At 35.4% G+C, this 25,945-nt stretch overlaps 1 protein-coding gene across 1 annotated transcript in view; it reads right to left on the bottom strand.

The window, feature by feature from the left end:
• LOC134654840 (regulator of G-protein signaling loco) overlaps nucleotides 1–25,945 on the bottom strand; it is a 136,371-nt gene that overhangs the window by 103,796 nt on the left and 6,630 nt on the right. The gene's annotated exons all lie outside the window — the stretch shown is intronic.

The raw sequence follows: 25,945 nt of genomic DNA, 5'->3' as shown, positions 1-25,945 counted from the left end.
CGTATGCCTAAATCTATCCAACAAGACCATAAATTGTGTCCTGGAAACCGTCCATAGGCCCACATGTCTAATATTTTCAGCAATCAGCTGTGACTATTTACAAAGATGCAATAGAATACTACAGAGTATTATGCTTGGTTGAAGTGACCCGGTAACATTGGTAACTTCATTATATTTTTTCAATTAATTACCTGAATTATAGTGTAAGCTAAAGTGACCCTTATCTTATTTACCTTTAAATTAAATAAACACCCAAATATCAGTTGTTTTATTTTTAATATGTAATCCTATTGTACAATATATACCAATCAAAAAAATTACACAGGTAAGTATGTCATATTCATCCAGAAGAATACACTAATTTACATTAACAAGTGGCATATTATATTGTAAATAACAAATATATGCACTATCTAATTATCTGCATTTTGATATGATTTTATTTTAGTAAACTTAGAAGACATAGATAGGGAACAAAGAGAATATAAACACTACGATAGGGAGTTGTTTTTGATATCTTCAAATTTGTTCATCATTTTGATTAACATTGTTTTAACATCGCTTTTAAATTGTCCGTCCATGTTTCAAATTTTTTCAATAAACCGCGAGTGACAATTTGAATTGACGTACGCAGGGCGCGCTCAGCGGAAAAAAAATCTTTTGGTTCGATGTACATTGCTGCTTTTCTTAGCGCAATACTGCTCTTTGAGTGTTGCCCTACTTTAGTTTGCTTTACATTGCTACTGACAAGATTTGGTTGACGGACTATAGAATAAAAATTACTGTATTGCATGCAATCATGTGCCATGTGCAAATCAAGGTATGCCATGAATACTTCGTAAGATAGTCGATATAGGTACATAACATATCTATTTTAAACAAGTAACAACGGTTGCACTTCGGGAGTGCCGATAGAAGTGAAAACTCACCTCACTATGTTACCGACGCCCGGTAACACGATACATACGTTTAGCGCAGGTATTCTATTTATTTATTATATATTATTATCATTCTCAAATAAGATCACACTTTTTCATTGACATGTTTATTTACATACTGCCATGACAACGTCAAATTATTTGAACATAGGTATAGAGTCTTGAAAAGGGGTCCGCAACATAAATGTCAAATAACATTGAGTTTTTCTTTATTGATTTAAATGCCATTTAAATTATGAGTGCCACCTTATGGGGCTTACGGTCACGTGATCGCCTTACGCCCCTTACGGTCACGTGATCGCCTTACGCCGTCTCGAGTTTATCATTTTTTCCCCACCTCAAAAAGTGCCCAGCGCCGCTAAAGATGTTTTCACTTCAAAAATGCGTTTATTTTTATTCTTATAAACTTAAAGGAGGTGAATCCCTGTTTTTGAACAGATAACAGACAGACAGAATAAAACCTAAGGATAAAATTGGATCAAAACATGAGTCGCTTAATTGGATGTGTCATCAGCGCCGTGTTCCCATATGGACCATGCGGGTAAAATTATGTCAAGGAATTACTCATACGGAGAGGCGATGAAAACAATTGACTAGGACAGTTTCCAACGTTTTTTGAACATTACTAACGAGCAAACCCTGGGAAATTCTTATGTAGGCAATAAAAACTTTTTTATTATGCAATTGGCGGAATGCCGCAGACATAGGTACTACTTATAAATGAAAAAAAACTGACGCTTCTAGTTTCATCAGTTTTTTTTTTCATTTATAAGTTTCATTTCAAAATACATTTTAGGACATTTTTTAGTGTCCGCGTCGAAAGTACTGACTATGAGACTATATATTGTGACTATGAGATATCGAAAAATATGAAGAAAAAAAAATACAAGCGTCCATATCCAACATCCCACTTAAAACTGATGCATATATGTAAAACCAAGTGCAAATGCACTGGCCAAAGAACGCGATTACTACACAATTTCCTTCATAAACAAGCAGTTATTAAATAAATCATTATTATTCCGCTGAACAGAAAACAATAGACTTCAATAGAGGAAACAGGAAATGCTTGCAATAACTGAAAAATTACAAACACTGCTTGAGAATAGGTCCCTTTTCCTCAACACGCCTTTTGCTTGAAAGGATCAAAGAGACATATAGGTATAACAAGTTAATTAATTAATTACAAAATGTATATAAAGAAACAGGCATAATAGTTATTTTTACCTTCAAAGCTTTAAACCACAAACGATTGGTTAGATTCAAAAATAGAACGCAGACTTGCTGCTAAGTAAACATGTCAGATTATTTTTTTTAATCATATCATATAGAGCTGTGATGTGTTTTACAGACTTTAAAAATTAAACCACGTCGTACCTACCTACCGCACCTTAAGTTGCTTTATGAATACAGATTGTATCTTATGTATAAAAGAAGACTAGAAAGAACCTACCTACTGACCATTGAATTACGAAGAATTCTAGTATTAGACTGCAAAGTAACGCCTGACTCAATTATTATAAGTGTATGGTCTTATACACTCGTGGCTATTCATTTATTTACCTCATCGTTCCAGAGGCCCTGCTGCGAAAAACTAAAATTGTTCTCTTTTTTTAATTTCGCATTTCGTTTTTCGCGGTAGACCCAAGGTCGCGACGGAACGCAACGACTTTCGATTTCGACAAGACCCTCTGATTATTTTTTAGTTTCAGCTACTTTTCTTTTTAATCAATACCTACTTAAGTTTGAAACTCACCATTAGATTATCGACAGAGTTGTACCCACAAATCACGTATCCCATAACTCTGTTGGCCATTTCTAGTTGATCACCAAAAACAAAGCTACTAAACAAAACACCTCATCTGTTTATATTTTCCCGACATTCCAAATACAATTTCCAAATTTAAATTCAGAACTAATCGAACACGTGCGCGCACAAAATACACCTTAACTCAACGACGCACAGTTGATTTTGAATCGTATCGTTACGTAGTTAAGAATCTAAATGGCGTAACAAGTTACGAAACGGTTAATTATCACATGGTTTTCAGCGTAATTGAAGCGAACTTCACGTCAGTCACGAACGGACGCCCGAGAGAGACTGATTACGTCTTATTCCCACCGTACATACGGGAATATCAATAATTGAATATTCTGTAATATTGCACCGGTCTTGGAACAATGGTGCATGCGCCTATAGGCTAGGAAGGTACTTGCGCCATTTTGACATACCCACAAATGTGAGAATTATGTTGAGATGAGATAGTACCTATATTGAAGATTCTTGAATGAAAACAATACATTGTTATGATTTTCTAAGGTCGAACATGATGTGTAATTAATTAGTGAGCTACTGTATAAATGACCTATTTAAAATAACAATGTTATTGAAGAAAATTAACATCGTAGGTCATGTATTTAACATAAAAGGTACCTATACCTTTCATGACTGTTAGGTATAATACCTAAAACGTTAGGTACCTACTTGATGTTACATGCCCTGTTTGATTGGTTTTACAAGTTTAGCTACGTGTTAGGTTATGTAAACATATATAACTACGCACAATATTAAACCATCTTTCAGAAGTCGCAATATAAATAACACCTGATAATGAAATCATCTTGTAACAATAATCAGAAAAGGTTTATTAAAAAGGTCACCTAACATAAATACGATAAACTTTTTTTTAATACGATAAACTAACAGAGGACTAGAGGAGTCATTCATGCGATAACCAAACACGACCTCGCCGTAAAGAGGTTAACATCCCGATGCGTATAGCATTCGGACGCGGAAATACGGCTCATTGGCGTTCCAATTTGAATTACGAACGACCTGGATATCGTCACTTGTCTGCAGTTGGACCAAGGATTTAGCCGTCTGCAATGTCTTAATGAAATGTTGTGAGGTTAACCCGAATCTCAGGTGGCGCTCTCATTAAGGAAACTAGAAATGGAATGGGAATTTCCCATACAAAAATATGAGAAGTTTCCGATTTTTGAAGTGAAAACTTCTTTAGCGGCGCTGGGCACTTTTTGAGGTGGGGAAAAAATGATAAACTCGAGACAGCGTAAGGCGATCACGTGACCGTAAGGGGCATAAGGCGATCACGTGACCGTAAGCCCCGTAAGGTGGCCACTCATAATTTAACCTTTTGGACGCCAATGACCGATATATACGCACCGCAGGTCCAACGCCAAAGACGGATTAATCGGTCATAGACCACAGAGCAACATAGACTTAGGTGCATATGCATAAAGTTCAATTTCAGTTTTGACACTTCGGTGACGTGGCATCTGAGTGACAGGTTTTTGTGTTTCACACGGCGTCCAAAAGGAATGGCATTTAAATCAATAAAGAAAAACTCAATGTCATTTGACATTTATGTTGCGGTCTCCTTTTCAAGACTCTTTACCTATGTTCAAATAATTTGACGTTGTCATGGTATGTAAATAAACATGTCAATGAAAAAGTGTGATCTTATTTGAGAATGATAATAATATACAAGGTGTCCCAAGAAGTAGTGATATACTGAAGCTGGGAGGTAGAGGACCTAGAGGGCTATCTGAATCACCCCCATGTATGTTCCGCGATTTTTCGTATTTTTGGAGTTATGATTTTTTTTAATTTTTCACCTATCGCCGAGTACGATGAGATTTTTATTTATGGTGACGTGAATTATTGCGGTAGATGCTTGATTTTTTTTGTGTGCTAAGCTGATAGATAGGCCAATTCAGTATGGTAACATTTACTATCGTTTAGATCTCTGAATGGAATTAAAAAAAAAATTAATGCCAAGAAAGATAAAATTACCCAGTATGTTTTATTTTTCTAAGCGCCCTTGAAGTTGTGAACATACTGGGTAATTTTATCTTTCTTGTCATTTTTTTTATTCTATTCAAAGATCTAACGATAGTAAATGTTACCATTACAATTAATTGACAATGACAACTATTTTTTAATGCTTGTTGTTGCTTGTGCTTTATCAAATCAGCCACGACATGTAATTTACGAGAAGTCGTATCTCATATTTTCAATAAATTATAAATATTCAACCGAGCCACGAATTACTAAATCATTCAAATTGGTATCTTAAATTAACCTATATTTTCAGAAAATAATATAAAAATGAGTGTCTAAAAAAAATGAACAATCCTAATTGGCCTATCTATCAGCTTAGCACACAAAAAAAATCAAGCATCTACCGCAATAATTCACGTCACCATAAATAAAAATCTCATCGTACTCGGCGATAGGTGAAAAATTAAAAAAAATCATAACTCCGAAAATACGAAAAATCGCGGAACATACATGGGGTGATTCAGATAGCCCTCTAGGTCCTCTACCTCCCAGCTTCAGTATATCACTACTTCTTGGGACACCCTGTATAATAATTAATAAATAAATAGAATACCTCCGCTAAACGTATGTATCGTGTTACCGGGCGTCGGTAACATAGTAAGGTGAGTTTTCACTTCTATCGCCACTCCCGGAATGCAACCGTTGTTGCTTGTTTTTCCATGTGTTTCTCAATTTCGGAAAGTTTCCAACGACACATCCGTAACTTGAACACGGTAATTTTAACAATATGCTTTTCTTTTTGCCGCAATTGGCTAAAAAACGAGGAAGCTCCAAATTGGAACCATCCACTCATCGCCAAACAAGCAGTGGGTGGACTCCTCAATTGGTCCGACCTTCACGCGACCCGGCTGATGGTGATGACCACTAATGACCATTCTCTCCGGTACTTTGCTGTGTGGCTATAGGGTCATTACGTCAGTACTAGGGAATGCAATCTCGCACCAAGATTGGCGATTCGAGATCTCGCACGAAAAATCTGAATCGAGATAGGGTGTTTCGAGATCTCGACCGTCAGACTTTCGAGATCGAGATTATACAAAGTCCTAATCTGGTCAAAAAACTCTAAGAATTTTGTAAACACTACATGTACTTATTTAGGGTACACCATGTTATGTATTGAAAATAAAAACAACAAATTTAATCAACATTTAACAAAAAAACTACTTTTATTTAAACAAGATAATTCTTATTTTGCTCTACGTAGCACGTAACGTAACCATGTTAGTAAGAAAAAGTGGTAATTATTATTTTTAATTATACATAAAAATTCAGGGATCGGATATTCGGATTGATATTTACCTAAACTTTGGCGGCGTGAACGGTATGGAGACGGACTCAACTTTATTTTCGTAATAAATTTCCCGGGATTTCCCGGGATTTGTTAACTATGTAACAAGGCAATCTAAACTCATATTTGAACATTTTAATACGCATATTTATTATGTATTTAATGTAATTTACTATGGAGAAATATTAAATTCAATGTACCTGAGATTTATTCAACTAGCGAAGTATCATTATCATAACTTAGTTTAACGGAACTTGTCGTGAGTACTAGTACTTTTAAAACTACGAGTACTTTAGAAATTGTTTTCCTTCGACGTTTCAAGGACGACATTATGCCCGTGGTCTCAAATTTTTGCCCTTCCGCTATCTCTGCTACCGCCATTGTCTTACGTATAGCAGGTAAAAAAAGACGGGCAATACAAAGAAAATTCGTCACCACATGTACTTTAGGTATGTACGTGGGCTTTATCTTAGAGATTAAGTGGGGTGTTGAGAGTAATATTAATACTATTCATTTAATAGTTTTCGAAAGTGCATAGATCATTCGTTGCTGTACTGTACATGCATTCGGGTGTATTATTTACTTTGGTTTTACGTTTCTACTCGGCTATTCAACAACGGTTTCTGCTTTGCTTTGTGATTTGGATTTTGGATTCTTTTTCAACACCGACTTGTGCTTTGGATTCCCGGACCTTTGTGTTTCCTGTGACCTGGACCGGATTATCTTCTCTGTTTAAACGGTAAGTTGTACCAATGATATTCAAAGTTAAGTAATAAAAAAATAAGTAATTATGTTACTGTTGCTAAAATACTCGTAAGATTATTTCCAAAATGTACCAAAAAAATAGTGTGTCTATAGAATAACAATTGGTAATTTGCACGTCAAATTAAAGCAATCACGAGCTAATGTTTCGTTTACATATACTTTTAGTGAAGCACAACATTTTTATTCGTATGAAAAAAATATTTATATCGTTCTTAATCCTTTTTTTTCTTAGCTAACAAGCTACAACTCTTTACATATAATACGAAATTAAGTTTTGGAAAATCTTTTATACAAATTAATGCATTCCAATGTTAAAATTTAATAATTACTTCTGTATGAGGCTAGAGCTATGTGTTATACAAAAAAAAATGTTTTATTATTCTCTTATATTACAGAACCCTTGAATCTACTATAATAAGTAGTAAATAGTTATGTCAGATATGTATAGAGAAATGCTTACATTATTTTGCCAATTCACGCTGCGGCTACACTACATACACTGTACTTGTTAGATCTATATAACAACATATTTCCTTACAAAAATTGTCAAAAATAGCCATAAACTAAACATGTAGGTAAATTTGTACCATCTTATGTCATTTCGTGCGATCCCGGAGTCCCGGAGCATATTTATTAAACTTATAATAAAAAAGAAGCCGACTCCATATTTTCCCAACAATTTCCGGAATTTTGCCAAGTTTAGGTAAATATCGATCCGAATATCCGATCCCTGTACATAATTGTAATGTGTTTGACTTAGAAAATCAGCATTTTAATTCACTATGCATTTTGGAAATGATTTCGTAAAAAACACAGGGTGCTCAATCAAGGTATTGTCGGCCAAGCGTTTGTTGCAAAAAGACCAACAGCAGAAAACGCTCGCTCATTATTCCGCATATATTCCGCACAGAGTGCGCCACAATACTATTATCGTCGGCTAAAGCTGGCTACACACAATAGTACTGCCTGAACAACATAAAAAAGATTACTCAAAACAAAGTAATTCACAGAGATCAATCTTTCAATCTCGTTCGAGATCTCGAAAATTTTAATCGAGATCTCGACCAAGGTTACATAAATCGAGATTCCCTATCAACGAGGTTGAATCTCGCAAATTCGTGCGAGATCTCGCGAGATCTCGAAATTGCGAGATTGAGATTGCATTCCCTAGTCAGTACAGTACAGTTTTCGGCCACTTGACGGAATAGCAAATACATAATATATATTACGTTTTTAATTTGCTGTCGTTGTCAATTGGACGAAAACTAGTTTCAAATGAAATGTATAAATAAATGAGATTTCAGGATTTGTTGGCACAGTCAAAGTCTGTAAGCAGTATAGTTTTAGTATAAAATAACTGGTGATGTAGCCGAGGGACGAGACACCCAAATTTTAAACACGTACCTTCGCCCATTTTGTTAACTGACAGTTCGTAAACCTTATTACAAAAGGCATAAGGTCCACCGATGGACAGTTAAAAAAGTGTTGCTGTTTGTATCTATAATACCCAGTGATTATACCAATATAAGTTATTGATGTAAAACGTTAAAACCTTCTCGATTGTCATAACTTCCGTCGCAAGTTTAGTGTGGCTAGCCATATTTTTTATTCCCTTCCAATTTCCTAGCGTTAAGCCCCCTCTTTATGTACAGCGCAATATTTCTCTAGATCCTTCTAACAACAAAGGTCTACGTCAATTTCTACCAGTCTAACTACGCAAACAACTGACAAGTAATCAGATCGAAATAATCAAAACATCGTAGTCATAGGCAGTAGGTATTTCTCTGAACCAAATCACAGATAAACAAACTTTTATAAATACTCGTCCTTAGGTGACTAAGGGAATCTATTTTTAGTGCCCTCATACCTGAGTATTGTTGGAATTACCTGATAACGATACAGACAGTACAAAAATAGAATCGTGTTGCAATTGTAGAGATAAAAGGATTCTTAAATTGAAATATTAGTTATCATGGCAAACAATGGAGATTTATCTTAAATTTGTGGAGCAGTAACTACCTACTATTTGCACATCTCAGTTTTCGTAATACATATTTCGAGTAAGTACCTTAGTCTACAGTGTGGAAAGTTAACTCGGGCCCTGGAGGGAAACTACCTTAAATCCTTGAGCTAGCTCATTTTACTTAAAGGAGACATTCCTTTATTTTTAAAAAGAAACAAAACTGCATTCAAAGATTTTCTAAAACTCGCTTGACTCGCCCGGGACTAGAACCAACTAAAATTAAAAAAAACACACACACCCTATTTTATTATACTAATCGATAGTATTAATATTCAGGATAAAATTTCTCTAACAAACATTTGGTCTTAAAAATAAAAACAATCGTTACATCTAACATTAACTTTATTTTACTATCTATTTGTTACACTTAAATTATTTAACTGATAAATTGTTCGAAATGAGCCCCGTGGTTCCGTCTACACAAAATTAGTCGCCGTTGAAATTCATTTCTTGTAGCCTTCATCAAAGTGTTGTGGTGTATGCTCCTAATAACATTTTCTACCGCAACCCTTAGCTCTTGAACGGTTTCATAGCAAGTTTCATAAATAACATTTTTTACATGACCCCATAAAAAGAAGTCCATGGGCGTCAGGTCTGGACTTCTTGCAGGCCATCTAATCGTCCCGTTTGTACCTATCCAGGTATTGAAATGTTCATTGAGGTAAGCCCTGGCAATTCTGCTGTTGTGGGCAGGTGCACCATCTTGTTGAAAAATGATATTATTTCGTTCCTCTTCTGGTAGAAGGTTTAATTGATTTTGTAGAAGCTCCAATATTTCAATGTATTTTGCTGCATTCAGATGTCCTTCGTAAATGTGCACCAAAACAACCATATTACTTTTGATTCCACACCAAACATTAAACGAAAATCTGACCTGATTGTTCGTTTCACGGACACGGAATGGATTTTGACGACACCAGTAATGATTGTTATGAGAGAGATAACAGAATTGTTACGTGTCTTTTACTTGTTAAAAGTGAACAGTAACCAAATGTTTGTTAGAGAAATTTTATCCTGAGTATTAATACTATCGATTAGTATAATAAAATAGAGTGTGTTTTTTTTAATTTTAGTTGGTTCGAGTCCCGATCGAGGCAAGCGAGTTTTAGAAAATCTTTGAATGCAGTTTTGTTTCTTTTTCAAAATAAAGGAATGTCTCCTTTAAGTAAAATGAGCTAGCTCAAGGATTTAAGGTAGTTTCCCTCCAGGGCCCGAGTTAACTTTCCACACTGTATATACCTACATATGTTTAAGTATCATATCAAAATGGGGTCCCTTTGTTTCCCATAAAGTTTTAAGTCACAATGTATTGTATGTCATATTATCATTCGTCATAAAACTGAAACTGACACCTTTTCAGAATTTTCGTAAGGTTAAGGCTAAATTTGATTAATGGCAATCCTGAAAAGTGACGCGTTTCTGAACTATAGTGCGTCAAGCAAATCTTGTCAGTAGCAATGTACTGCAAATTAAAGTAGGGTAACAGGGGTCGGACAAAAAGTGCGGATGACGTCAAACCACTTATAGGATGATTTCAAATAGTATTTTTGATTTTCATAAACAATTATCACTTATCATTTATCAACCTCTTTATTAAACGATATCGCCACTTGAAATGAGTAAGTACGTTTTTGACTGACACATTGTCAATCAGATGAACAATAAATTGACTTCGTTATTGTGTAGCTATTGTATCTTCACGATTATATTTAGCTAAAATTTATATTTACTAATGTATAAGAAAACGCTCTAAAATGTCATCTTTACTCGAATATTGTGGCAAGTTTCGTGAAATTTATTTTATTCACTACATCACCCTACCACCTGTATTATTAATTCCATGGATTTATTTACGATTATTTTGTTACTTCATTAATACTACTTTGTTACTACATGTCACACGGAAGTTTAAATACAAACTCAAACATCAAGTGTGCAAGATTACGTCATTTTTACGTCATCCGCACGTTTTGTCCGACCCCTGGGTAACACCATGTAACACTCAAAGAGCAGAATTGCGCTAAGAAAAGCAGCAATGTACATCGAACCAAAACGTGTTTATTTTTCCGCCCATCATACGTCAGTTCGAGTGAATTATCATAACCTCAAATTTTAGTAATGTTTACCGTCAACGAGCATGATTGTACATTGTAGGCACCTTAGCTTTGCTTGAGGTCATGCATAATCTTGGTATTTAATGGTGACAGCAGAAATTTCTCTTGAAATAGAAACGATTCAGAATGTAAACAATAAGATGATGGCTGTCATTCACGATCCACATTCCACAGATAACACACAGATGACACGCGATTTTGGAATTATTCGAACACAGTGTTGCTAACCCGCGTTTTTTCAAATTTGCCGCCTTTTACTACTGACAAGATTTGGTTGATCCAGTATAAATGAATTATGACTTATGACTAACGGAAATGCGGGCAAAAATACATTATGACTTAAAACTTTTTGGGAAACAATAGAGACCCTATCAAAATATATGAAACATCGCGTTATACATTGTACGAGTAGTAACAATTTCTACGCGATAATACAGTGATATACTAAAATTTGTCTAAAATACAACACAGTCCGTCAAATTATGTTTCTTAGAGCCACTTGCACCATTCCACTAACCAGGGGTTAACCGGTTAAACCCTGAGTTACCATGGTTACCAGTACAATTTGACATTGGGTTAACGGTTTAACCGCTTGACCCCGGGTTAGTGGGATGGTGCAAGTGGGCCTTACAGATTATCAGATGTAATGTAACTAAAGGAAATGACTCATTTTCCGGCGACGTGCGAGTTTAGCCGCAGTTCCACATCGGGTATTCAAACAAAGTAGGTATTAGACCATAAATAATAGAAAGGATATTACTCCGGGAACTTTTTGTAATTAAGTATTGTTTAATTCTATTATACCTATTTCGTTTTTTTACGATTTCAAAATTCGTGTAATTTCCGTCGAGGAATTTCTAGAAAAACGATTTTGAAACTGGCTTTAAGCATTTAATTAATAATAAAAAAAAACAGTTAAGTTATTACGTGGGCTAATTTTCCAAATAAAACGAAGTCGGTATCTATGTCAGGGGTCTCCAAACTTTTTAACAGTAAGTAAGTAAGCACTAAGCACCAGAGGGTTGCAACCACGTTGCCAGCGTTTAAGATGGTAGTGCTCTCTTTCCATAAAGGTTGAAGGCCGTATCGGTCCGGAAATGCCGCAAGCGACAGTTCATCCACAGTTTAGCTGTGCGAGGCAGGAAGTTTCTGGAGAAACGCACAGTTGAGGACTGTCAACAGTGTCAACCATCTAAGTGGTGAAGATGGAAAAATAAAAGTAATAACTTGACGCGACAACATTTCCATCTTCATCTTCTTCTTGGCAAGAAGTAGCGGTAGTTTCAGAATTCGGACCAAGTGTGCTCTAAGGATATATTATGTTCAGGATTCATTTTACCTCATGTTTATTTAAAAACTGGTTACAACTTGTGATAAAAGAAACTAAATACAAAGGTATACTACAAAAACGTAACGTTTTAATTTTAACATAATGGCGTCACAGATTATACACGTGGCGGCCACTCGTGACTGCGCCATCAGCGGATAAAAGTAAAATTAACACTTACGTCGTTAGTTCCCGCCATATTTATTATCTATGGTCGTAACATAACCATAAAGAATATATAACTGTTACCGGAGACAGTTTTATGTTATATTTTGTGTGCATCAAAGTAACGTTACCTCGACATATTTCCAAAGTAGGTTATCTGGCTTACTTATCCCTGTTCAGTTCGATATACAAGTTGACCTTGCTATTGAGCCTACTACGACTAAGCCCTACCGATCCGACTCAAATTAAATTTCACAATCCTAACTGGGCGTTTTCTAAAATAAATATTGAAACCCCGATTCTCACAGATCCTGGTGTTTTTGGGTTCTTTCAGCTCAGAATCACTAGCATATTCAATCCTGATGATAAAAAAAACTAGTCCCAAGAATTTGTATGAAAATTGTACATTCCACTTCCACTACGACTACGTGAACTACGTCACGTCCATACAAGTGAAAAAAATTCTCATAATAAAACGTGACGTAATGGAATGGACATTTTGGGACATCTTTTTTTAATGGAAGGATGGAGAATGCTGCCGATTCTGAGTAGAATGAGCCCATGAATGCCCAAATTTGAAAGAATCAGGTTTTCGATATTTATTTTAGAAAACGCCCAACTAACTTTATTGTCTGTTTCCTTATTCGTTTTTAAACAGATAATTTAATTAGCGAGAGGATCAGATATAAAGCGAGACCTGTGATGACAGACTAATATAGATATACATCCACAAATCAAGTGATTAATGAAAACTTAAATCAAGATTTGGTAAAGATAATTATATCGAATTTATAGTAAACACGGCAGTTTGTCGATTAATAGGCGCGCTACTTTATTAGGCCTAACCGTATATGAGATCCTGCTGAGATGAGCTTAACATAACAGGCGGTTTTCTAAAAACTAACCTCTCTTATTGTAATCTAATATTTCTCTATAAAATCCAGTCATTCACTGATTCAGGTATATACAATACACGGTTTGTCTGTGGTACGGTACTCGACCAGTTTATAATAGGTGCGCTACTCTAGGGCCGGCCCTAGTTTAGACTAGCGGCGGTGTCATGGTCGCATTTTTATCACTTGTCATGTTATACTTGTTAGAACGTGACGGGCATGATGACAGATGATAAAAAACCGACCATCTTAGCTTGATCTTAGCCCTACAGGGGCCTAGCCAAGATGACAATCGTTTGCTTAAACCGAAACATTATGAATGTTATGATAGAGTTTCTTTTCGTTTTATGCAAACGATTGTCACTCTCTGCTTATCGGGCGGTTTATTATAAACGAACCTCTCTATGTAATCCAATATTTCACGTTGGTTCTCGTGTGCAGTACGAGTGAGTAATACACACTTTATTGCACAAAACAAGTAGGTTTGTTTGTTTGTCTATGGCACGGTACCACGGTAGTGGGCACCGCCCGCGCGAGACTGGGAGCGCCCGCGCCGGTATCAATCGGCGGGATCACTGTAGTGCAGGCCGCTAACACTGGCTCGTGGATCAGCTGTTTTTAGTCTAATGATGTCTTACGAGAAAATTACTACACAACAAGGGACCGTAGCTGCGTGGTAAAGGAGCCTACTTATATTATTTTTTTTTTAATTACAACGGGCTTAATTACAACATTTACAACCAGCCGATTTGTCCGTGACTAAAAGGGCTGATTTACCTGGCGCGCGAACTCGCATGCGATTTTAGTTACTTTGCGGACTGTTGGTTACGTTACGACCAATTCAACCGACCGCTCAAAACCCGCAATGTAATGAAACTCGCATCGTTTAAATGAGCCCTAATGGCCATGTGTGTGCGATTTGCGTGGCAAGTGGCAAAAATATATACTCCAGAGCCTAAAATTTCATAATATTTGACATCTGTCATATCATTCGACAAATTTCTATAACACGCTCACATTTGAAATGCATTTGAACTTGAAGCAGTCTATGCCGGAAAAAGGCTATTATACCTCTGTTGTTAACAATTACAAGAAAGATCGAACAAAAGAAAATCCTATCATTTTTAAATCCAAAACAAAAGCGCAACGAACATTGACTGTACTATTTTTTCGTTGCACCCACGAGCCAATCTTCATCGTCGCTACTTGCGCAGACGCCGCTCAATTAGAGGTAAATTATTGGTGCGGGCGCGATGACCGCTCGCCGCACAATGCGAGCTTTTCTTGCACTAACATTGGAACTGCTTTCCTACTGAACTACCATCTTCAAATATCATCAAAATCCCTTCAGGTAAGGCGTTATTGAATGAGGGAGGAATAAACAACCAAACATAAAAATATTCATATTAATTTACAAACTACGAAAGTCTCGCGATTGGCATTAGGTATGATTAGTTTCAACGGAGTGAAATTTTTTGAAGGCATTTTAGAAGTAGTCGGCAATCATTTAGTATGCGTTTTAATGCCAGCAGAAACCGAATTAATCCATAATTATGTATTCTCTGATTAGCTTTCCTTATTTGAAAAATGCATTACGACCTTAAATAAAATCAATCGTAACAAATTATAAAACAGTTATCAAGAATCAAGACTCATTAATGGTCCTCCGAGCCGGATACATTCAGACCCTATTAACAGATAATAAACTACATTGAATACCGTCATTACTTCAACGAGTCTTGATTGGCAAAGGGGTCGGCTGATGTTACAATCTTTGATTTGAACCATATTTGTTATATGATTTGTAAGCAAACCCGCTCATAACTAATAGTGGAGTCAATATAAAGTTAAAGTTACATTAATTGCACAGTCAAATGTTTCTACACGGGTGAATTATATATCATATTGAATACCCGGCTGCGAATTAACAACTTGATATCTGTTCCCGTTTTTGAGAAATAACATTTTTTTTATTTTATATTTTATACTACCTAAACAGTAATTTCACACTAGAGATTTTTTGAAGAATGGGCTATGAAGCTTACACGACTACACGGTCAGAATTTCTCCCGACAATAATATTAATTATAGATTTAATGAAAAAAACAATAACTTTGTAAGTTTTTCATGACCGAGAATATCCCACACTGAGAGAAAAGTTTACTATTGTGGTTAATAGTATTTGTCTCGATCATGTTTAATTTATCTGCCTGAGGAACTGCTATATTCGCAGAATAGCAGCATGATATTGGAAACAAACAGCAAATAATGTTCTACACAATTAATGGACACTTCTAGTTTTTTGACAGTAACTGTACAAGTTATTGAAGAATAACATACTTATTTTTCTCGCAATTATTAAATCAATTTCCAGCATAAAAAGTCAATGAAGTATGCTGTATTTCCAGGCTTCCACAGAGGCCAAGTCAAACTTTGTTTAAGATGTCAAAAAGATATCATTTTGTTATCATTCGCCCAACCGTCTCGCTCGCACCAATACATATTTCATCTAGCACGAGTGAAATGCACGCGCGAATGATATAAAATGACATCTTTTATAACAAAGTTCGAATTAGCATCAAGGTATATTAGGAAAATATACCTTATGACTTATGGCATTGCGTTAAGGTTTAATAATTCAATGCATAAAGTGTCTGTGTTTATGTGAAAAATGATAGGTGTCAATTTTTATATCTATTCACAAAACGTTTAGAATACAGGATGCACAGTCAGATATAAATAGACCCTTGAAGTCTTACAACTATCTATGATACTGGATCTCAAGCTTATTTGGTTAGTAAGTACCGTCCACCCAGTTATACTTCGAATAGCCACCCGGACAAATTCCAAAGCTAATTTCGAATTTTAAAATTTGACAATTCACGAGAAGAGTAACGTAACGTCAAAGGATATGTTTGTCCCTTTTCAACGATCCTGTCATCCGATGCTTGAGTAGAGTGAAACTAAAAGAAGCAAATGTCAGCAATTCGTAACGCTTAGTTTTTGTTACCGTTAGCGCATCGCGACATGAGAACTAGTATGAGCCTGGCCCTCGATTACGTATAATTGCAAGGAAACTTGGGATCAAGTTATCTTAGTCAATTTAGAGCAGTTGGAATTCAACTCATTGTGAAATTTTTGAACGTTTTCAAATAATTTGTTGGATTAAGTAGTAAAAGTGTTACAGTGTGTTATATATTTGTGATCTACTCACAAGGCCCTTTCATTTGGTACCCCACATGGTATGTTTAAAAGAAAAATGGTAAAAACTTTGCGTCATAGCAACTACCCTCACCACTTTCGCGCTTGTCATCTCATATATTTATGAGATGTGTTCAGGATATTATACTGAATGCACTGATACCAAATATACTCATATCCGAGACGACATGAGCGTAAATTTTTCTAGAAGACTTTTCGAGAAAAGGCCAGGCTACAATATCTTTACAGGTTGATTGATACTGAGTGTATTAACACCATGTTCACCCATATCCAAGACGATATGAACGAAAAGTAACCTAAAGCCACCCTACCAACATTTTCGTAACAATGAGAGATTATTTCTTGGAAATAATGTTGTAATATAAACTCCTTGTAGAGCACCTACCTGCGAAGAGATCGTGCTGTCAAAGTTGTTAATGATTTAATATAATATTGTTAATTAACTAAAGTTTTATTAATGCATCATTTCATTTTATACACCGCGGGATTTAATAACCCGAAAGATTTAAATCACGTATTTTTGACGACAGTACGAGTAAATAATGTTATATCAACATGGGTCCAATTATATATGTATTTTAATTAAACTACTATTTCAGTACAAATTAAATCATATTAATTTACCGCTTCTTTGTGAACAAACCTTTATTCAGAGAGTGAGCGAGTTTAATTAATCTCAAGTAGAGAAACAGAGAGCGAGCATGACATTTCATGAATCACTCCGATATCATACGATGCACGGCGAATGCAGTGACATGTGTTCCATGACAAGAAGTGTCAAGTTATGTCTAGGATCATGTTTACGTTGAAATTATTTCAATTGATTGGCACCTCAAAATACCACAAATTGTATCAAAACTTTATTAATTACTACAACAGTAGGTATAGTGCAGTTATTATTGTTGAAACTTTGCGATAAAATCTTTTCCTTTGAGTGAGGTAACCAAAGCCATTAACCATGATTATATCCGAAAGAAATCATGCCTCTTATTGTTTTAACTCATACTACAGCTGGAAAGGGATGATTACTTGAATGACCTTTTGTTAAAATATCGATCATGCTTATCAGTACGTATTTTAAATTCTCGATGTGTTGATTTATACTGAGTAAAGTAAAATAAACAACTATGTTAAACAATTACGCTTTTTTATTAATTTAATGAATTAGGTTTTCGAAGTGTGTACCACCGTTTTCAGCACAAAGATTTAATTTTAAACGGATTTCATTATTTAGGTTTACAAAAGTGTTCTTTATTTCTTCGGAAGCCGTTCGAATTTTTATTAATAATTCTTCTCCAGAGTTCACTGGTGTTGAGTATTCCTTCCTTATCTTTCAGAGTTCCCCATAGAAAAAAACCAATGGCGTTAAGTCGGGTGACCGGGCGGGCCAGGTTAGGACGTTGCTTCCACGGCCAATCCACCTCTCAGGGTATTGTTCGTCTAGCCAATTTACGAACTTCTAGGCTGAAGTGGGTCCGTCGTGCCGGAAGCACATAGCTCTTCGGGTTTCCAAATCCGTACACAAAGTGAATATCCGCTAAATGAATTTTATTTATTACAGTCAATCAAATTTAAAGATGTTATCTTGCGCATATCTTGTGTGACATATGAAATATGTCATTTTATTGACATCAATTTCGTCATTTTCGTCAAACTATCAGCCAGTTATCGTAAAGGTAAATAGTTTGTACTCTCGTGATTGAGAACAGAACAAAATTTCGGTAGTGAAACCTTTTTGTAGGATATCAAACTGGTGGCTACGTCACGCATAAGGGTGCGTTAGAATTGAGATTTTTTTACTTGTGATTTGTTTTAAATAATTAATATCTCTTAAATTAAGGGTTTCTGGACTATGTGTTATATAACTTTATATACTCTAATTAGGCTCTAAAATCGTTGGTTTAAATCTTTCGGGTTATTAAATCCCGCGGTGTATATAACCCTATTACCCTTTGAATGACCTTTTTCACGTTTTCTACAGCAATGCAGTCGACTGCAGCAATTTTGAAGCGCGACATTGCTACCGACTGCATTACTGTGGTAAATGTCAAAATCGAAGTTCCTGTCTGGATTTTGGCGTCCATTAAAAATAAATAATCAAAGGAGGTCATCGATCAAATGGGCCGGAGGACAAGCCATCGTTAACTGGTAGAGAATGCCTTATGGCATTAAGTCCGCCTCTTGTACTATAAGGTTTTTCTTTTGTGCAATTATATACGCATTTTATTACGGAAAAAGATTTAATATTGGGTGTAAATGAAACGGGAATTGGAAATATAAAATAAAATGATATTATATTATTCATTTCCGTAAGTCAAACCATCATCTTTATTAGCATTGACATAACGCTCAACTTCGCACAAACCGTATGGTTTTTCACTAAGGAGTGATATATTCTCTTTACGCTAAACTTTATGGTGGGTAGACAAGTCTGTATACTTGTTTGGAACTAACTGCCACAGTCTGTCATAGCCATGTCATAGCCTCATAGCTGACATATGTGACGTATAGGAGATACCGCAATGCATGCATGCATTGCGCGTTTTATAGGAGCTTGGCCTGAGGTGTGTTAAGTAAGCGCGCAACGCATACCGATGAAACTGGGTAAGATAGTCATGGGAGAATTAACGGTCGACCGGATCGCGAACTCTCGGCTGTTGAAGCGGAACTATCGTCTGCCGCGAACATTGAAGTGAGACGGAGATATGGAAGTCGATAAAACGTTCTCTACAGTGAATCAGTACCCGCCATTTAGGGTAATTTAAATAGCTTGGATGATTTAATAATGGTTTTATTCCATACAATATTACATATACGTGGGAGATTTTTTGTTGTTACACTAACGTGAGAAAGAGATTTGAGAAAGTGAAAAACAAACCCACTGTCCATTTTCTCGAAGCAACGAAAACATTTTCAAAACAAAAATGATTAATAGTAATTAAATGGATTAATTTACGTGAGAGATTTTTTTGTAGGATATAGTAAATATACAGAGCTTAATTAACATGTAATTGTTATGTACACATAGTTGTTATTTTTATATAAAAAATATTTTTAATAAAGAAAATTATTGGGAGCTGGTTTTGGTGTCAAGCTGGGAGAAAATATAAATACATAATGAGTATATGTTTGAGAACTGCATATTAAAAAATCTCGAGTGTCGGATTCATGTTTTGATATATTTTTTCTATTTTAATAATAGTTTGGATTTATTAAAACCATGTGACATATTTTGTGGAGATTTTTCTTTAAATATAGTATTTGCAACATAGGTTATCACATCTCAAAAAATCTCTAGTGTGAGAATTCATGTAGAGCTCTCATACATTATGAACTGTGCTGACCCGCCTATAAGGGGCTTTTTTGCACTGAATTACGATATATGAGATATATGACAGAATAGTCTACCTACACCTTATACATATGTCACCTCGTATAATAATATAATAAATATGTATAAGTAATCGAAAAACGTCAAACGAAAGGGGCATAGAATTGGGCAATGGCTATGGTTAATGTACAAAAACTCGTGTAAAAATATTTTCTATAATGTCAATATCCTGGGAGGAAAATGGGGACTATGTATGAAGAAGAAGCGCTCGTCCACTATACTCTTAAGAAACACAAAATATATAGGAGCTATATTTACTTTAGTTGAATGGTCAGAATCAGAATACCAATTGGATCAATCAAATGAATGTGTTATTACAGCGTCACTTTTACTTTAGTAGTAGTAAGTAGTAAAACACTTTATTGTACAAAAATGAGAACAAAACAGGAAAAATAACATTCGTCATTAGTACAAAGGCGAACTTATCCCTTTAAGGGATCTCTTCCAGCTTACTTTACAGCTACCTACCTACCTTACTTTACTTTAACCTTACTTTAGTATATGACATCTATTTCAGTTCATAAATTGATTAGAAATCCTGCATAATACTTCTATTATTAGTATTCTACTAGCCCAGTTCAAAGCACATTAGTAGTAAACTATTATTAGTAACATGATTGATTACATTAGTCTTGCTAGTTGATGAGACACGCAAATGACAATTACTCATCGGTCACTTCCAACTGTCATACGCAATCTGTCAACGTTTACTTATGACGAGTCACTACTAAGGGACGGATGTGGGAAGGGACAAACTGGGTGTCAGTGACCACTGTTTCTTAATAAAATGCTTGTATGAACATTCAGACGTACTCCTTGAGTAACTACTGTTGAATTGAATTGAATTGTTAGGTCCACTCCACAGATCTATCAAAACTCTGCTCTGATCTCTGTACTAATTTCTCAAACGAATACCATACGATTGATATAAGTATGTTACTTTAATTTTCATGCCAAGTTTCATCTTATTTCGTATAATGTATTAGATCTCATATATTTCATGACTCTTCTCTTTCCGCACAGACTCTAATAATATATAGCTTGTGTCACCTGTTCACAATACTTACTCTAGGGTCTAGGCGAAGTCTAGACTAAATATGTATTTATAAAATTATATACAATCACGCAAGACGGAATGCATTTGTGTTTTATATCTATGGCGCTTATGTAATTGTAATAAGGTCGTACTTTTATCTTAACGTTTAATACGTGTGCTAGACTGTATGTTTAGTATACATTGTCTGAGAAATGGGGTGTTTTCAAAATGTATTAATTTATCACTCTTGTAACGTAATACGTTACATGTTTCATAAAAATATACCTTAAAAACTACTACTTACCTAATTAAAAATATATTTACAATTCTAAACTATATTACACACTAATATATACAATAATACTGTCTTAAAACTGTGTATTTAGGATTATAAAATCATTATCACGCTGATTAATTTAAATATGTCGCGCCATAGTTATAACATTCACTTACAATAATGTTCACATTCGCGAGTGCATGAATGAATGTACTGAACGGTGCGCTGTGTCATCGCGCACGGCCGTCGTCTCGTTCATTTTACCATTGAAGTTGAGTAGAACGCACGTCGCAAAATTATCGATCTCTGCAACGGATCAAATAACGAAACCGTAATCGAATTTAACTTCGTCCCTACGTGTTCCTCAACCATTAGAAAATCACTGTGGTGTTTAATTATGTTTTTAAGTGTACCCCGAATTGGATAAGTGGATACATTTTATATGCTAGTTGCTTAGAATATTGTAGTGCTATTTTATTGCTTTGGAATTTTAACTTGCATATCGAAATCACAACCATTTCATAGTAATTGCCATTTAACACGTCATGCTCCGTGGAAACCCCACTGTCTGTTTTGTGATTTATTGAAACGTAATGCTGATGTACACAATATGTACTGAATTAGTACATACTTAAAAAAAATTGTACCTCTATAGATCGAGAGTACAATTAACTCAATTCGGACTTGCTGTAGAGCATCTCCCCAGCAACCCCAAAATTTATTTAAAGAAAATTCAGCTAAATACTTACTTTTTAGCAAATAAGACGCTGAAAAAAAATTGTACTGTGGATTTTAACGTTGAATCAGTTAGCCATGGCTAGTTAAATTACCTAATTGTCGCCAGGACGCAAGCGCCTCCAGCCGACTTCTCAAACGTACGAAACTTTGTATTTTTATATACAATGGGATACACACATTTTATTTAGGCACGTATTTAACCGGTCAACTAATTAATCAAATTTGAGTAGTTTAAAAAAATAGAAATGGCTACTAAAATTAATAGTTTGGCAACAAAAACGGAGCCTTAAAATATGTCAATATGAGTTGTATTTTAATGCCGTTACAGCTTTTGATTATTTTTAGGCAGGTAGCAAGTATTTATTTGGCAACTGAATTAATATATTGGAGACCATTTATGAAGCACATTTTAAAAAGAAAACGGCTATCTATTAATTAAAAAATGAAGTTCTTTTAAAATATTTTGTTTGGTCATTACATGGTCAACCTAGCAGAACACAGTGGTAACTGTTGAAATTAGTAATTAAAAATTTAAAGTTCTAATGGTATAATGGCCATTAGGCGTTTCATGATTAGAAATTTCGACTATAAGTATACTGACCATTGCGTATTGGTAAATTAATTTGAGGTGTTTTGTGTAAAAAGTGACCAATATTCATTAAATTTAACTGCTTTCGTTTAAAATACTACCTAGCTGAAATGATATTCTGAGTTATGATTAGTTGATTACTTAGGTGTGAACAACTAGATGACAACTAAATTTTATGATCGCTTTACAATATTAGTTACCAATTTATTATTTTAGACGCCAACCTATCACTTTTTTAAGTTCCCTATTTTTGGGTGGCTTGATTTTGCTGCCAGTTTTTTTAATAATATGATGCTTATATTTGAGGCTAAAATATATTTTTTGGCGCTAAAATATTAATGCACAGCCAAATTATATTATTATATGCCCAATGAAAGTTCCTGTTTAATATTTTAGTTGCCCGGTTAATAATACGCCTTTTTATTTATGTTATGAACTTGGTTTCTGGTGAGAGTTCCAATGTTTTCTTGTCAACCAGCAATGTTACTGGGTACTAAGGTCAAGTGTGGGGTATCATTTATGAAAGGGCTTGAGTTCCACATTTTAAGATCTGTATGTATCTTAGTGAAGAACTCATTTGTTTCATAAGACCTCAGTATGGAACCTCATAATGAGCTTTTTCATATGATAAGTAACACGATATAGTTTGCAAAACTTTGTTTTTTAATTGTCTCATTCACCCCCCAAAAGTGCCCCCTATGTTTAAAATTCATTTAATTACGTTACATGTCCGTCTTTGGGTCACAGACTTACATATGTGCACCAAATTTCAACTTAATTGGTTCAGCAGTTTCCGTTCCGTTCCGTTTTTTCCTTTTGAGGTACGAAACCCTAAAAATAATTAGGTACGTTTATGATCAATGCACCATTGCTGGTTGACAAGAAAACATTGAAACTCTCACCAGAAACCAAATTCATAACATAAATAAAATGTGTGTATCCCATTGTATATAAAAATACAAAGTTTCGTACGTTTGAGAAGTCGGCTGGAGGCGCTTGCGTCCTGGCGACAATTAGGTAATTTAACTAGCCATGGCTAACTGATTCAATGTTAAAAACCACAGTACAATTTTTTTTCAGCGTTTTATTTGCTAAAAAGTAAGTATTTAGCTGAATTTTCTTTAAATAAATTTTGGGGTTGCTGGGGAGATGCTCTACAGCAAGTCCGAATTGAGTTAATTGTACTCCCGATCTATTGAGGTACAATTTTTTTTAAGTATGTACTAATTCAGTACATATTGTGTACATCAGCATTACGTTTCAATAAATCATAAAACAGACAGTGGGGTTTCCACGGAGCATGACGTCATTTAACTATAGTAGTTTATGCAACAGTGATATAATAAGGGTTTCGTTTTGTAACTTCGACCCTTGAATTTTAAGAACCAATTATGAGCTGTTGCATACATTACTTTTTCTATGACAGCTGCAGCAAAAAAAAAGAGTTATTATTAAAAAAAAAGAGTTATTATTTAAAAAAAATTGAGTTATTATTAAAAAAAAAGAGTTATTATTGTAAATGAAAACATACCTCTTTCAATCAAGATGATCGGAACTTGTATCTTTAAAAAAAATAAAGCAGTTGTATTATACTCATAAGATGACTGCTAGCAGTCATCTTATGAGCCTATAGACAAATCATTCAAATGACATTGCTTTAGATATCACTGTCAGTCATTTAATTGACACATTTAAGTGCTGGAGTAGAAAAAAGATTTATCACTTCTTCACTATAGTTTTGATCATAGTCATCATGGCCTTTTGTCAATCCACCCTCCATTTTGTATTAAAAATATAATTGCATTTAAATTCCTTTCTTTCGTTAAATTACTTCGCCTTTTTGTAATCTCCGTATCTGAATTGTGAACTTCCACGGCAACACAACTACTATAGTGCTTTCCCGCTTGCCGGTGTTGGTGTTCACAAAGGCTTATGGACCGTTTCTAACGCATTGTCTGATGGCGCATTCCAGGGTCCAAAGTCCAGAGTGACTTTTGTTGGCTTCCTGCTTGCCGCCCGCTTGCCGTTTTGCTACTGGCGTGCTTCTGGCCCTTTCCCCGACTCAGCGCCACGCAGTTCCGAGCTGCGCTGAACTCAGCGCCGATCAGAAAAACGGCGCCTACCACCTCGGCACCGTCAGGGGAGTACTTCGGCTGCAAATGATTAGCGGAATCCGATCCTAATAAGTATTAGCGCGAACCGCGACATTTTACCCGCTTTACCATCTGAGCTAGTTGTGGTAATAAATATTTTGTACCGTTCTTCTGCCTACTCATTTATAATTTCCCATACCTAACGGGACACCTAGTAGGTTAGAACGCTTCTAGAACGCGACACTCTTTAGTTTATTAAACTGGACCTTATGATTTAAACATTAGGTTCATTTTACTAAAGCCACGAAAGGAAACATATTTCAGAAGGTCCAACCAACTGACTTACATATCATAACACAGCCGTAGAACCTTTGAAACTATGCCTATGCCTAGCCACCAGTTTAATTTACATTTTGCAGGTAAGTACCTACCTACCTAAATAAACACACAAAATAAATTAATAAAGATTTAATTCGATAAATAATAGTGGAGGTGGCCTAGTACTAACAGCCACACTCTTAACACATAACTAACAATGGTAGACCTTGGGCTGGTTTTCAAAAGCTTGTAACTTGTAATACAAGCGGATGTAACCTTTTGACAGCTTTTGTTAGAAAAGGACTTCCACTTGTATTACAAGTTACAAGCTTTTGAGAAACGGGGCCCTTGTCTTTACTAGTGGGTTGGCAACTGTCTACGGGACCAGTTATCACGATGTCACGACTTTATCCTATTCTCAACTCAACAGTCCTTATGCACATATTAACTCATATTTAGACGAGTCTATCGCGAAGTTTATTTTATTAGGTACCTTTATTTACCCACGTTTCGACACAGGTTTCACTGGTCGTGGTCGCGGCTATAACCATACACATAATGTTAACCTTTTGGACGCCAATGACCGATATATACGCACCGCAGGTCCAACGCCAAAGACGTATTAATCGGTCATAGACCACAGAGCAACATAGACCTAAGTGCATTGCATATGCATAAATTTCAATTTCAGTTTTGACACTTCGGTGACGTGGCGTCTGAGAGACAGCTTTTGTGTTTGACACGGCGTCGAAAAGGTTAATTATTGTCAATAGTCCGACACGCAACACTCGCAAATCTCACAATATCCACGCACACATCCGAAGATAGATCCCTTGGCTTTAACTTCTGTTATCACTGGTTCCCAAGTTGGCGATAAGTTGAATCCATCCTCCCTATTAAAATTTC

Source organism: Cydia amplana, chromosome 1 (genome assembly GCF_948474715.1).
Source record: "Cydia amplana chromosome 1, ilCydAmpl1.1, whole genome shotgun sequence".
NCBI lineage: Eukaryota > Metazoa > Arthropoda > Insecta > Lepidoptera > Tortricidae > Cydia > Cydia amplana.
This window is presented reverse-complemented; position numbering and strand designations above follow the sequence as displayed.